This window comes from Bos javanicus, chromosome 2 (assembly GCF_032452875.1).
Source record: "Bos javanicus breed banteng chromosome 2, ARS-OSU_banteng_1.0, whole genome shotgun sequence".
NCBI lineage: Eukaryota > Metazoa > Chordata > Mammalia > Artiodactyla > Bovidae > Bos > Bos javanicus.
Window position 1 is genome coordinate 365,048 of NC_083869.1, and position 12,764 is coordinate 377,811.

At 36.3% G+C, this 12,764-nt stretch overlaps 1 protein-coding gene across 1 annotated transcript in view; it reads left to right on the forward strand.

Annotated features, from left to right (window-relative positions):
* The first annotated feature begins 6,046 nt into the window (after nucleotides 1–6,046).
* The window catches only part of LGSN (lengsin, lens protein with glutamine synthetase domain), a 68,047-nt gene continuing 61,329 nt past the window's right edge, over nucleotides 6,047–12,764 (forward strand). The window contains exon 1 of the mRNA XM_061431323.1: nucleotides 6,047–6,107. The gene's annotated coding sequence lies outside the window, so the exon portion shown is untranslated. The remainder of the gene's footprint in view (nucleotides 6,108–12,764) is intronic.

Below are 12,764 nucleotides of genomic sequence, written 5' to 3' on the forward strand. Positions count from 1 at the left end.
TTGACGTACTCCTTTTCCTATTTGGAACCAGTTTGTTGTTCCATGTCCCATTCTAACTGTTGCTTTCTGATCTGCATATACACTTTTTAAGAGGCAAGTCAGGTGATCTCTTTCAGAATTTTCCACAGTTTATTGTGAGCCACACAGTCAAAGGCTTTGGCATAGTCAATAAAGCAGAAATAGATGTTTTTCTGGAACTCTCTTGCTTTTTCGATGATTCAGCAGATTTGGCAATTTTATCTCTGGTTCCTCTGCCTTTTCTAAAACCAGCTTGAACATCTGGCAGTTCATGGTTCACGTATTGCTGAAGCCTGGCTTGGAGAATTTTGAGAGTTACTTTACTAACATGTGAGATGAGTGCAATTGTGCTGTAGGTTGAGCATTCTTTGGCATTGCCTTTCTTTGGGATTGGAATGATAACTGACCTTTTCCAGTCCTGTGGCCACTGTTGAGTTTTCCAAATTTGCTGGCATATTGAGTGCAGCACTTTCACAGCATCATCTTTCAGGATTTGAAATAGCTCAACTGGAATTCCATCACTTCCACTAGCTTTGTTCATAGTGATGCTTTCTTTTTTTTATTATTTTATTTTATTTTTAAACTTTACAATATTGTATTAGCTTTGCCAAACATCAAAACGAATCTGCCACAGGTATACCTGTGTTCCCCATCCTGAACCCTCCTCCCTCCTCCCCTCCCCAACACCCTCCCTCTGGGTCGTCCCAGTGCACCAGCCCCAAGCATCCAGCATCGTGCATCAAACCTGGACTGGCGACTCATTTCATACATGATATTATACATGTTTCAATGCCATTCTCCCAAATCTCCCCACCCTCTCCCTCTCCCACAGAGTCCATAAGAGTGATCTATACATCAGTGTCTCTTTTGTTGTCTCGTACACAGGGTTATTGTTACCATCTTTCTAAATTCCATATATATGTGTTAGTATACTGCATTGGTGTTTTTCTTTCTGGCTTACTTCACTCTGTATAATAGGTTCAAGTTTCATCCATCTCATTAGAACTGATTCAAATGTATTCTTTTTAATGGCTGAGTAATACTCCATTGTGTATATGTACCACAGCTTTCTTATCCATTCATCTGCTGATGGGCATCTAGGTTGCTTCCATGTCCTGGCTATTATAAACAGTGCTGCGATGAACATTGGGGTACATGTGTCTCTTTTCTAAGGCCCACTTTATTTCACATTCCAGGAATTCTGGCTCTAGGTGAGTGATCACACCATCATGATTATCTTGGTCATGAAGATCTTTTTTGTACAGTTCTTCTGTGTATTCTTGCCACCTCTTCTTAACATCTTCTGCTTCTGTTAGGTCCATAGCATTTCTGTCCTTTATCAAGTTCATCTTTGCATGAAATGCCATATGACCCAGCAATCCCACTGCTGGGCATACACACCGAGGAAACCAGAATTGAAAGAGATACATGCAACCCAATGTTCATCACAGCACTGTTTATAATAGCCAGGACATGGAAGCAACCTAGATGTCCATCAGCAGATGAATAGATAAGAAAGTTGTGGTACATATACACAATAGAATATTACTCAGCCATTAAAAAGAATATATTTGAATCAGTTCTAATGAGGTGGATGAAACTGGAGCCTATTATACAGAGTGAAGTAAGTTAGAAAGAAAAACACCAATACAGTATACTAATGCATGTGTATGGAATTTAGAAAGATGGTAATGATAACCCTATATGCAAGATAGCAAAAGAGACACAGATGTATAGAACAGTCTTTTGGACTCTGTGGGAGAGGGCAAGGGTGGGATGATTTGGGAGAATGGCATTGAAACATGTGTATTATCATATGTGAAATGAATCGCCAGTCCAGGTTTGATGCATGAGACAGGGTGCTCAGGACTAATGCACTGGGATGATGGAGAGGGATGGGATGGAGAGGGAAGTGGGAGGGGGGTTCTGGATGGGGAACACATGTATACCCATGGTGGATTCATGTCAATGTATGGCAAAACGACTACAATATTGTAAAGTAATTAGCCTCCAATTAAAATAAATAAATTTATATTTAAAAAATAAACTGTAGCATTAAAAAAAAAAAAAAGAAAGCGTCAGTTCTTCAGTGCTCAGCCTTCTTTATGGTCCAGCTCTCACATCCACACATGACTATTGGAAAAACCATAGCTTTGACTATATGGAACATTGTTGACAAAATATTGTCTCTGTTTTTTAATTTGATATCTACATTTATCATGGCTTTCCTTCCAAGGAGCAAGTATCTTTTAATTTCATGGTTGCAGTCACCTTTCACAGTGATTCTGGAGCACAAGAAAATAAAATTTGTCATTGTTTCCAATTTCCCCCTTCTATTTGTCATGAAGTGATGTAGCCAGTTGCCTTTTTTTTTTTTTTTTTTGAATGTTGAGCTTTAAGCCAGCTTTTTCACTCCTCCCTTTCACTCTCATCAAGAGGCTCTTTAGTTCTTCTTCACTTTCTGCCATTAAAGTGGTATCATCCACATTTCTGAGGTTGTTGATGTTTTCCTGGCAACCTTATTCCAGCTTGTGATTCACTGAGCCCAGAATATAGTATGATGTACTCTGCATATATGTTAAATAAGCAGGGTGACACAGCCTTGTTGTATTCCTTCCCCAATTTGAAATCAGTCTGTTGTTCCATGTCTGTATCTAACTGCTGCTTCTTGACTTACATACAGGTTTCTCAGAGACAGGTAAGGTGGTCTGGTATTTCCATTTCTTTATGAATTTTCAACAGTTTTTGTGATCCATACAGTCAAAAGCTTTAGTGTAGTCAATGAGGCAGAAGTAGTTGTTTTTCTGGAACTCCCTTGCTTTCTCTCCTTCAATTATCCAATGAACGTTGGAAACTTGATCTCTCGTTCCTCTACCTCTTTGAATGTATATACTAGAAATTCAATCTCAGTTATTTCCCCACAGTCATATACAATAACATTTATTATTTTATTTTTGTAAGTTATTTCTTTTTTATGCTGCTTTTTTAATTTCAGCTTTTTATGCTGAACATATTTGATTGCACTTTACTGTTAATATTCAGCTATCATTCTGAGATTTCACCTTATCCATTTCCTGAAGATTCTTTTTACTTTCCCCATTTGGATCTATGGTTTTCTTGCATCTATGGTTTTCCTCTCTCTTGGTTTTGTATTTCGGAGACACATATCTTTATCAGTTTTCTGAGAGAAGTTTATGAGTAGTGTGTGAAGCACGTCTTCATTTGGCTCTTCACTTGATTATTAGTTATGAAACAGTATAGAATTATGGGTTAATATCTTAACATATGACTCTGAAATTTTTTCTTCATTGTTTTCCAGCTTCTAGTGTTGTTTGTAAGAAGTTTTCAGTTCATTTTTATTCCTTATCTATTATATATATTAGCATTCTTAAAATTTATGATGGGGAGTCTTGTATCAACTGTAATCCATGTCAGTAGATATTCAGTGTATTCTTTCATTCTCGAAAGTCATGCCCTTTGATTCTTGGAAATCAGTGTTTCTGAAGATTCATCCCCCCTCTATTTTCTCTCTTTTATCTTTTTCTGTATCTTATTATTCTTATGTCGAACCTCCTGGATTGGTCTTTTTCTTTTTAAATTCCTTTTTCATTTTTCCTATTTCTTTGTTTCTTTTCTCTTTCTTGTTTCCTTTCTCTTAATTCTGGAAAGTTCTATGTGGTACACTGCATTGTCTACTGATTATGTAGAGTTAGCTCTCTGATGTTTGTTAAAAGGTACAATTTGTCTTACTGGTTTATACCAGTCAATTCTTTTTCTGTTGTCTCCCTTTTTGCTTCTTATTTTCTGTCTTTGTAAAGCATTCAGTTCAGATTTGAAAAAATGTTGACTACCTTTCTTCATATTAGTTTACTTAACATTTAATTAAATTGCATGTATAAAATAACCAGCAAAACTAGACTCAGCAATTTTGAAATTAACCACAGTCAGTATACAACTAGATCGGTTGGGGTTGGGGGGTGGGTGGGAGAAGAAGCTAAAAGTTTCCTGGCCAGGGACCTTGTTAAAATGGTTAATCTTGTAGTTCACTGCCAAAGGAGTCCAATCATAATAAAGAGGGGCAAATGATAATTTGATTAGGCAGTTAGATGATAGTGTACAAGCCCAATGAGCACAACAGAATTCGAAAGGTGCTCAGTGAGTAAAGTGTCATTAGAAATGAGAATCTCTGAATTAAGATCTCTATGACTTAATGATGTGAAGCTTATCATTTATTGGGCATGTAAGAGTGCTCTGCATAACACGAAAACTCATAAATGAAGAGCAACTAAATTCTAAAAAATAAGATCTAATTCTTTATCTGATTTATTTGTCAGAAATGCACCAACTCTGTTTTATGACACAATTTTTCCATTTTATCTCAAATATTAGAATGTTACTAATTTGGAGGTCTAAGGAAAGAGAGTATGGCTATGGGTGCAAAAAGTATTTAGATTGTTGTGTTTGAAATAATTTAGATTACCTGAAAACTTTGGCTGTAACTTTTGACTTCATCTTGAGACCACAAAATAAATACGTTTGGGCTTTGTTTTGTTTTGTTTTGTTTTGTTTAGCCACTAAGTCATGTCTGGCTCTTTGGACCCCCTGGACTATAGCCTGCCAGGATTCTTTATCCATGGGATTTTCCAGATAAGAATACTGGAATGGGTCACCATTTCCTTCTCCAGGGAATCTTCCCAATCCAGGGATGAACCCTCATCTCCTGCATTGGTAAGCAAATTCTTTACTGCTGAGCCATCAGAGAAGCCCTCAGAAAATAAATGTATGTATTATTAAATTTTATAAAAAGAATCAGTGTTTAGATTTGGAAGAAATTATGAAAAACAACCACATGAACAGGTAAATAGGCCTAATTTAATTTTGAAGAGAGAAATGAAAATCTTTCTGGTATATATTTTAGTAATTAATAACAGAGATCAAAATTTGTTGGCAATATAGCAACTGTTATCTACAATATATTTGAATCTAATATTGCAATTTGATTAGAAAGAAACAAAGACTGTAAACTAAGAAGTTACATTCATAAGGTAGGAAAGAAAAGCAGTGATGATCAAAAGATTTTCAAAGAAATAAAGGAAAAATTAGAGTTGATTACAACAAACATAAAATAATGACTATGAAACTGAAGAGAGAGAACAAGAGAGTCAGGCCCAGCTGACCAGCTAGAGTTTGGCCTGGACTTCCTCCGACTTATATGACTTGGACAGGAATAATCAGCTGTGAAGACTGTAATTCATGCATGGAGGAGGATGGACAGAGTTTGACTGCATTCAGAAAGTGCCTCCTACCACCCCTTCAACGAGTCTTGAAGTTGAAGTTGAAGGCAGCAACCTCCCTTTGAAAAAGTATCTCCTATTTTCTCTGACTGATTCTGGGACCATGTAAGGCAGCTTGTAGATGATTCTGTGTACATGGTACACAGTTAGAATGACCAGGGTTCCTCAGAGACTGGTATTTGGAGAATTGAAAAGGCTAAAGAAAGATGACAATAGTTATACAACAAGACACTAGAGTTAATTTAGAGACCAGAAGTGATTCTAGAAAATAAAATAAAAATGGAAATTACAACTGAGTAGATGTTGGAAATTCGTGAAAATCTGCGTCTGTCACGTATATTTTCCAACAGTGCTTTTGTCTGTGGACTTTGATAGCATAGTTGTCTAAAAAATATTTCATTGTCTCAGTCTAACAATAGATTTTATTCCAGAATACAATTGTTATATAGAAAAACTTCAGTATGTTGGAGAAAATGTTGATCAGCATAGTTTTAAGCTTTGTATGTCCTTTGTTTGCAGAGAGTCAAGCATAAATGCGGATTTGTGATTAGACCTTTCGAGTGCATTTCTGGTGTCCTGTGCCTTGGGCATGACACATCAAAGTCTGGTGTTTATCTTTTGTTAACTGCCAGATTCCTCTGGAAAAAGCCTCCACGCAATACATCATCTGCAATGTTTGTTTTGGGTATACATATAAATACATGTTGAATGCATTTGTTACGGATATTGTGGTTTCCAAAGCCAGCTTAAGTAAAACAGTGTGAGATGAATGATGAAGGGGACCTTCTGAAGGAGGTATGAAATTAATAATCAAAATATTATCTACCTAAATATCAACAGCAAAGCTTTTTATCATTCTATGTAAACTATTTGAGTGCCAGAATGAATCAGGACAACATGGTTATACTTGCTTTATGTCTGCATTGGGGAAGTTTGTGAGGAAACTCTCTATGACACATTGAGTATAAAAATGTAATAAAAACTAAATTCTGAATTTACATTAGGAAAGTGTATTTGATTTGATTAATAATTTAAAATAACTTCATTTGAAGCATAAGTATATTAAAATTTTTAAGCCTATTTTGGTTGTTATTGAGAGCCAAATCTGTTTTTCTCAAAGTTTTTATTTCATTCAAACAAAAAATGCTTTGAGCTTAAGTGATTAAAGGTGAGAAGTCATTTTCAAATTATATTTTAGTGATAATTACTCATCTGCTCTAGAATATCTTAAGCAATTCATTTGCCAACATGTAACATTTCTCATTATTCCTTAACATATCTGTACCCAACTTCAGCTTCTGTTATTCTCACAGATCATTATGAATGTAGACAGGGAGGCATGCTGTAGTCAAGACTTATAGTATGTGAGTTTTCATTAAAGTTAAGAAAATACCATGTGTGAGGCACAATGGTAGGCCAATGTACTGTGTTTGAAATAGTGGAAAATAGAGAGTAGACTCCTCAATCTAGTGGGGAAGACAGCTAAAAATGTAAGGAAGAATGGGGTCATTGCTGTGTATGATGAGTATAAGCAGCTGGAGATGAGTTATTTCCACAGTAAAACCAGGTTACACTTTGGCTGTGATTTATCAAGTAGCATCCTGTTATTGTCAGTGGGATCAAACAATAGAAATATTTGAGTAACAGAACAAATTAATCTGAAATTAAACTTGTAGCTGCAAGTGATGACTTAGAGGAAGAAAATAATTAGTATGCACATTGTTAGCTTTCTGGAATTTTGATTTCTAACTATTTACTTTTATCCTGGATTAGCTTTTACTACACTGAGACTGTGGCAGAACTGTGTTTTCTCCCCCACTTTCCACGATTTTAGTTAAGAATTTCAGATGACCCAGTTTTTTTTTTTAAATCTATAAGTCAGGCTCTCCCCAAGATGAGTGTGGACCAAATGTTGATAGTTCACTCTTAGGAAAACAGAAAAACCAACAATATGTTTTTACAGTACACAGTTTTTACAACAAAAGATATGCTATCTTTTGGGTTAAAATTCCTTGCCAACTGGAATGGAACATTATATTTAATAGATGTAGGGAAAAAAAGTGAGTCTTGGTGTCCCTTGACCTAATTTTTCACTGAATGACCTCCTCTGTGCTCTCCTGCATAGAGTTATATTCTCAGGAAGAGAAAAAATATGGAAGGAGCAAGGAAGATGGTGTGTGACATCCCTTACCAGTTAACTGATGCCTTGAAATGGACAATGATTGTGTTCCATACCAGATACTCTGGTAACGTGAGCAGCAACAGCATGAGGTTAACTGCAAAAACTAAAGGCTCAATAGATTCAGGAGAGCAGATTGTGTGCATAAAGAAAATGCCCAGAATGGTCATGTCCCCAACCTGAACAAATTCATTGTCAGAGTCTTCAGTAAAAATGAACTGTTATTAACCTTAGATATGGTATGATATTCTCTAAAGAATATTTTACTGACATCCCCTATTCCAAACAATGTCATGGAGTCATGTGTTCAGCCAAATTCTTATCAATGAAAAGATATTAGATCAAAAACACATTCTTATTCCTCAAAATAGACCCTATTGGTGTATGAAACTGTGAAATTGAGTAAAATAGCAGCACATCTACTTATCAAAATTAAAATCTATTTATCAAAAACCTTGAGTGTGGTACTGAGTTGGGTGATATGCCAAGTGAGTTGGGTAAGATCTATTATCTGCCCTGTAGATGCTTTATGACTCAATACAGAAAACATCCACATAAGTTGACACAAAAGGCTGATGCTTCCACATTATAGTGTGGAAGAGAAATGAATGCCAGATGGGGTGAGACAAGAGGCTCCTCATCTTCTGCAGCCTCTGTGTGTGTTGGCAGTAAGCGTGGCACAGGGGAAGCTGTGGCTGGTGGAGGCCACTGTGCTCAGTGCTAGAGACTTACCTTCCACAACTTCCCCTACTTTTCCTGCTTTATCATATTGTCTGTGCAACTTTATAAAGACTTCTTAATTCTGTTTTTATATCTGAAAAGTGCTCTCTCTTTTAGGATTCAAAGATTTGTTTTCAGATTTCAAGGTTTTTAGTTTATTTTATACTTATTTTTATTTGCTCAAATTTACCTTCTTCCAGTTCATTAAGTGCCTCTATCAATGTTAAAAAATTAGGTTTGTGTTTCACAAGCAGTGATTAAGGGTACATTCCCTAAAGTCAAAATGTCTGTGTTTTAATCTCGATTCTACTGCTAATTACCCATGTCATGTGGAGTAAATTACTGGACTTCTTTGTGTTTCATTTGGACATTAATAATACCATATGGAAGAGATTTTGTGGTGGGATTACATGCCTTAATACATGTAAAGTGCTTTGCATAGTGCTTACAATACAGTGAGCACAAAACAAAAGTTGTTTATCATACATAATTATATTGCAGACTGAATAATAGTATCTCCTAAGTTTTCATTTTTACAGGCTTGAAGAGTTTTACACTTTTTCTTTACATGACAGAACTTCATTTGCTTTTCTATGTGATAATGATAACAATTGTATGTGATACACATTTATATAAATAAACACACATCTGTTTACTTCTAGCCCATTAACTCTTTCCTAAGGTACAGTGATGAGAACTGTATTTAGAATTCTAGATATAGGTACATTATATTTTTAAAAAGATAGAATGCTTTCTCCTGTCATATTTAAAATATTTTTGATATTTGACCTACAGTTCTATAATGTTCTTGGATCTTATTTGAACAGTTTTCTAAGAATCTATTATCATAAATATACATTATATTATATAATATGCTCAATGCACATTTAAAATTTTTTCAAGTCTTTTCTGCTTTTTAAGCAAATTCGTTGCTTTCCTGCCCATCCACACCTTCAAAAATTGTTTTGATCCTATCTACACAGATAAATATGCTTAGATGCAAAACCTTAAGTTTCCTAAAGATTTCTTTTTTTGGTTCACGTATGGAAAAGCTAAATAAAATTGGTATACTAGCATCAAGCCTGGGGAAATGACTGAATTTTTTTCAGCCTCCTTTGTTATTTAGATTCCTGTTATGAAACTAACATGGTTTTAGACCTTTGGAGAAGGAAATGGCAATCCACTCCAGCATTCTTGCCTGGGAAATCCCAAGGATAGAGGAGCCTGATGGGTTACAGTCCATGGGGTTGCAAGAGTTGGACACAACTTAGTGACTAAACCCTCACCATGCCTTAATAAGATCATTTTTTCCCTTCTCTAAACCTATTGACTAAGTGTGCTTTTCTTTTTTAGAATTTTCTGTTGCAGATTTTTCTTTGCTCCCAAAGTTGCAACTTGCTTTGGGCTTGATGCTGATGTTGCATAATTGCCATCTTGCTGGGAATTGAAGCAAGATTCAGAACTCTTCATATGAGGAACAGCCATATCATTTACATTGTGAAAATTGCTTCACACAGAGGTTTTTTTATAGTTAGTTTCTCTATAATTCTTAGGTGGATGTGGATATATATTATATTCCAACTAATGTGCCAACTAGGATCTATGATCAGCTAACTCAGTTCAGTCACTCAGTTGTGTCTGACTCTTTGTGACCCCATGGACTGCAGCACACCAGGCTTCCCTGTCCATCATCAACTCCTGGAATTACACAAACTCGTCCATCAAGTTGGTGATGCCATCCAGCCGTCTCATCCTCTGTCGTCCCCTTCTCCTCCTGCCTTCAATTTTTCCCAGCATCAGGGTTTTTCCCAATGAGTCAGTTCTTCACATACAGTGGCCAAAGTTTTGGAGTTTCAGCTTCAACATCAATCCTTCCAATGCATATTCAGGACTGATTTCCTTTAGGATAGACTGGTTGGATCTCCTTGCAGTCCAAGGGACTCTCAAGAATTTTCTCCAACACCACAGTTCAAAAGTATCAATTCTTTGGCACTCAGCTTTCCTTATAGTCCAACTCTAACATCCATACATGACTGCTGGGAAAACCATAGCTTTGACTAGATGGACCTTTGTCGGCAAAGTAATATCTCTGCTTTTTAATATGCTGTCTAGGTTGGCCATAACTTTTCTTCCAAGGAGCAAGCATGTTTTAATTTCATGGCTGCAGTCACCATCTGCAGTGATTTGGAAGCTCAAGAAAATAAATTTTCTCACTGTTTCCCCATCTATTTCCCATGAAATGATGGAACCAGATGCCATGACCTAGTTTTCTGAATGTTAAACTTTAAGCCAACTTTTTCACTCCCTTTTTCACTTTCATCAAGAGGCTCTTTAGTTCTTCTTCACTTTCTACCGTAAGGGTGGTGTCATCTGCATATTGGAGGTTATTGATATTTCTCCCAGTGATCTTGATTCCAACTTGTGCTTCATCCAGCCCAGCATTTTGCATGATGTACTCTCCATATAAGTTTAAAAAGCAGGGTGACAATATACAGCCTTGACATACTCCTTTCCCAATTTGGAACCAATCTGTATGACCTACATACAGATTTCTCAGGAGGCAGGTCAGGTGGTCTGCTATTCCTATCTCTTGAAAAATTTTCCACAGTTTGTTGTGATCCACACAAAGGCTTTGGCATAGTCAATAAAGCAGAAGTAGATATTTTTCTGGAACTCTCTTGCTTTTTTGATGATCAAGTTTGGCAACTTGATCTCTGGTTCCTCGGCCTTTTCTACATTCAGTTTGAACATCTGAAAGTTCACGTTTCATGTACTGTTGGAGCCTGGCTTGGAGAATTTTGAGCATTACTTTGCTAGCCTGTGAGATGAATGCAACTGTACGGTAGTTTGAACATTCTTTGGCATTGCCTTTCTTTGGGGTGCAATGAAAACTGACCTTTTGCAGTCCACTGCTGAGTTTTCTAAATTTGCTGGCATTTGAGTGCAGCATTTCACATCATCTTTTAGGATGGAATTCCATCACTCAACTGGAATTCCATCACTGTCACTAGTTTTGTTTGTAGTGATTCTTTGTAAGGCCCACCTGATTTCACATTCCAGGCAGGTGAGTGATCACACCATCGTGGTTGTCTGGGTCATGAAGTTCTTTTGTACAGTTCTTCTGTGTAGTCCTGCCACCTCTTCTTAATATCTTCTGCTTCTGTTAGGTGCTTTATTGTGCCCATATTTGCATGAAATGTTCCCTTGGTATCTCTAATTTTCTATAGAGTTCTCTAGTCTTTCCCATTCTATTGTTTTCCTGTATTTCTTTCCACTGATCACTGAGGAAGGCTTTCTTATCTCTCCTTGCTATTCTTTGGAACTCTGCATTCAAATGGGTATATCTTTCCTTTTCTCCTTTGCCTTTCAGTTCTCTTCTTTTTCCAGCTGCTTGTAAGGCCTCATCAGACAACCATTTTGCCTTTTGCATTTCTTTTTCTTGATGACATTCTTGATCACTGCCTATTGTGCAATGTCATGAACCTCTGCCCATAGTTCTTCAGGCACTCTACCAGATCGAATCCCTTGAATCTATTTGTCACCTCCACTGTTGTAAGGGATTTGATTTAGGTCGTACCTGAATGGTGTAGTGGTTTTCCCTACTTTCTTCAATTTAAGTTTGAATTTGGCATTAAGGGGTTCATGATCTGAGCCACAGTCAGTTCCTGGTCTTGTTTTTGCTGACTGTGTTAGAGCTTCTCAATCCTTGGCTGCAAAGACTATAATCAATTTGATTTCAGTATTGACCATCTGGTGATGTCCATGTGTAGAGTCTTCTCTTGCATTGTTGGAAGAGGATGTTTGTTATGACCAGTGCATATCTATGTTATCTTATTGCAAAAGTCTTCAGAATCTATGGTAGCAGAACTGAAAACAATCTGGGTCATCCCTAACACCATAATCTCTTCGCAAATGAGCTTGAGGATAAGATATACGACACTTTTCTAAAGAGCCCAGCCTCTTTTACCCCCTTATATTAAGCAAAATTCTAACTCTCTGTAACTTCAAAAAAAATGTATCTGTATTTTCCATGTATGCTTAGTTTCACTTCAAAGGCCTGAAATGCCACTTAGGTTGGAATGTGAAGTTCTTTAAAAAGACTCAAATTTTTAGTTGCTTTTTTATAAAGCTACTCAGTACTTAGTATTCTTAAGGACAACATTTTTAGTTTTCACTATTTTTTTCCTGTAAAGTTTGCAAGTAAAATGAAGAAATGAAAGAATGGTTTCAAACAGCATATTGAATTCTACTGCTTTCCATGTGTGAAAACAGATAAATTATTGAATCTTTCAAAGACTCAGCTGCCTCAATAGGAAGATGGTCCCAATGATATGTTTCATTCATGTAACACATGTTTACAGCTTTTTATTATGTATTATGTTTATATTCCATGGAACAATAAGCAATTTATTTATCCTAGAGCTTCTAGACCTAGGACTGACTGATTCTAGGTGTTCATTATTTAAGATGCATGGTGTTAATTAGTATTGACACATTGAATCTAGAAACAATTATTAAAGAACTTATATTACAAAATGAGCCATTATAATAAT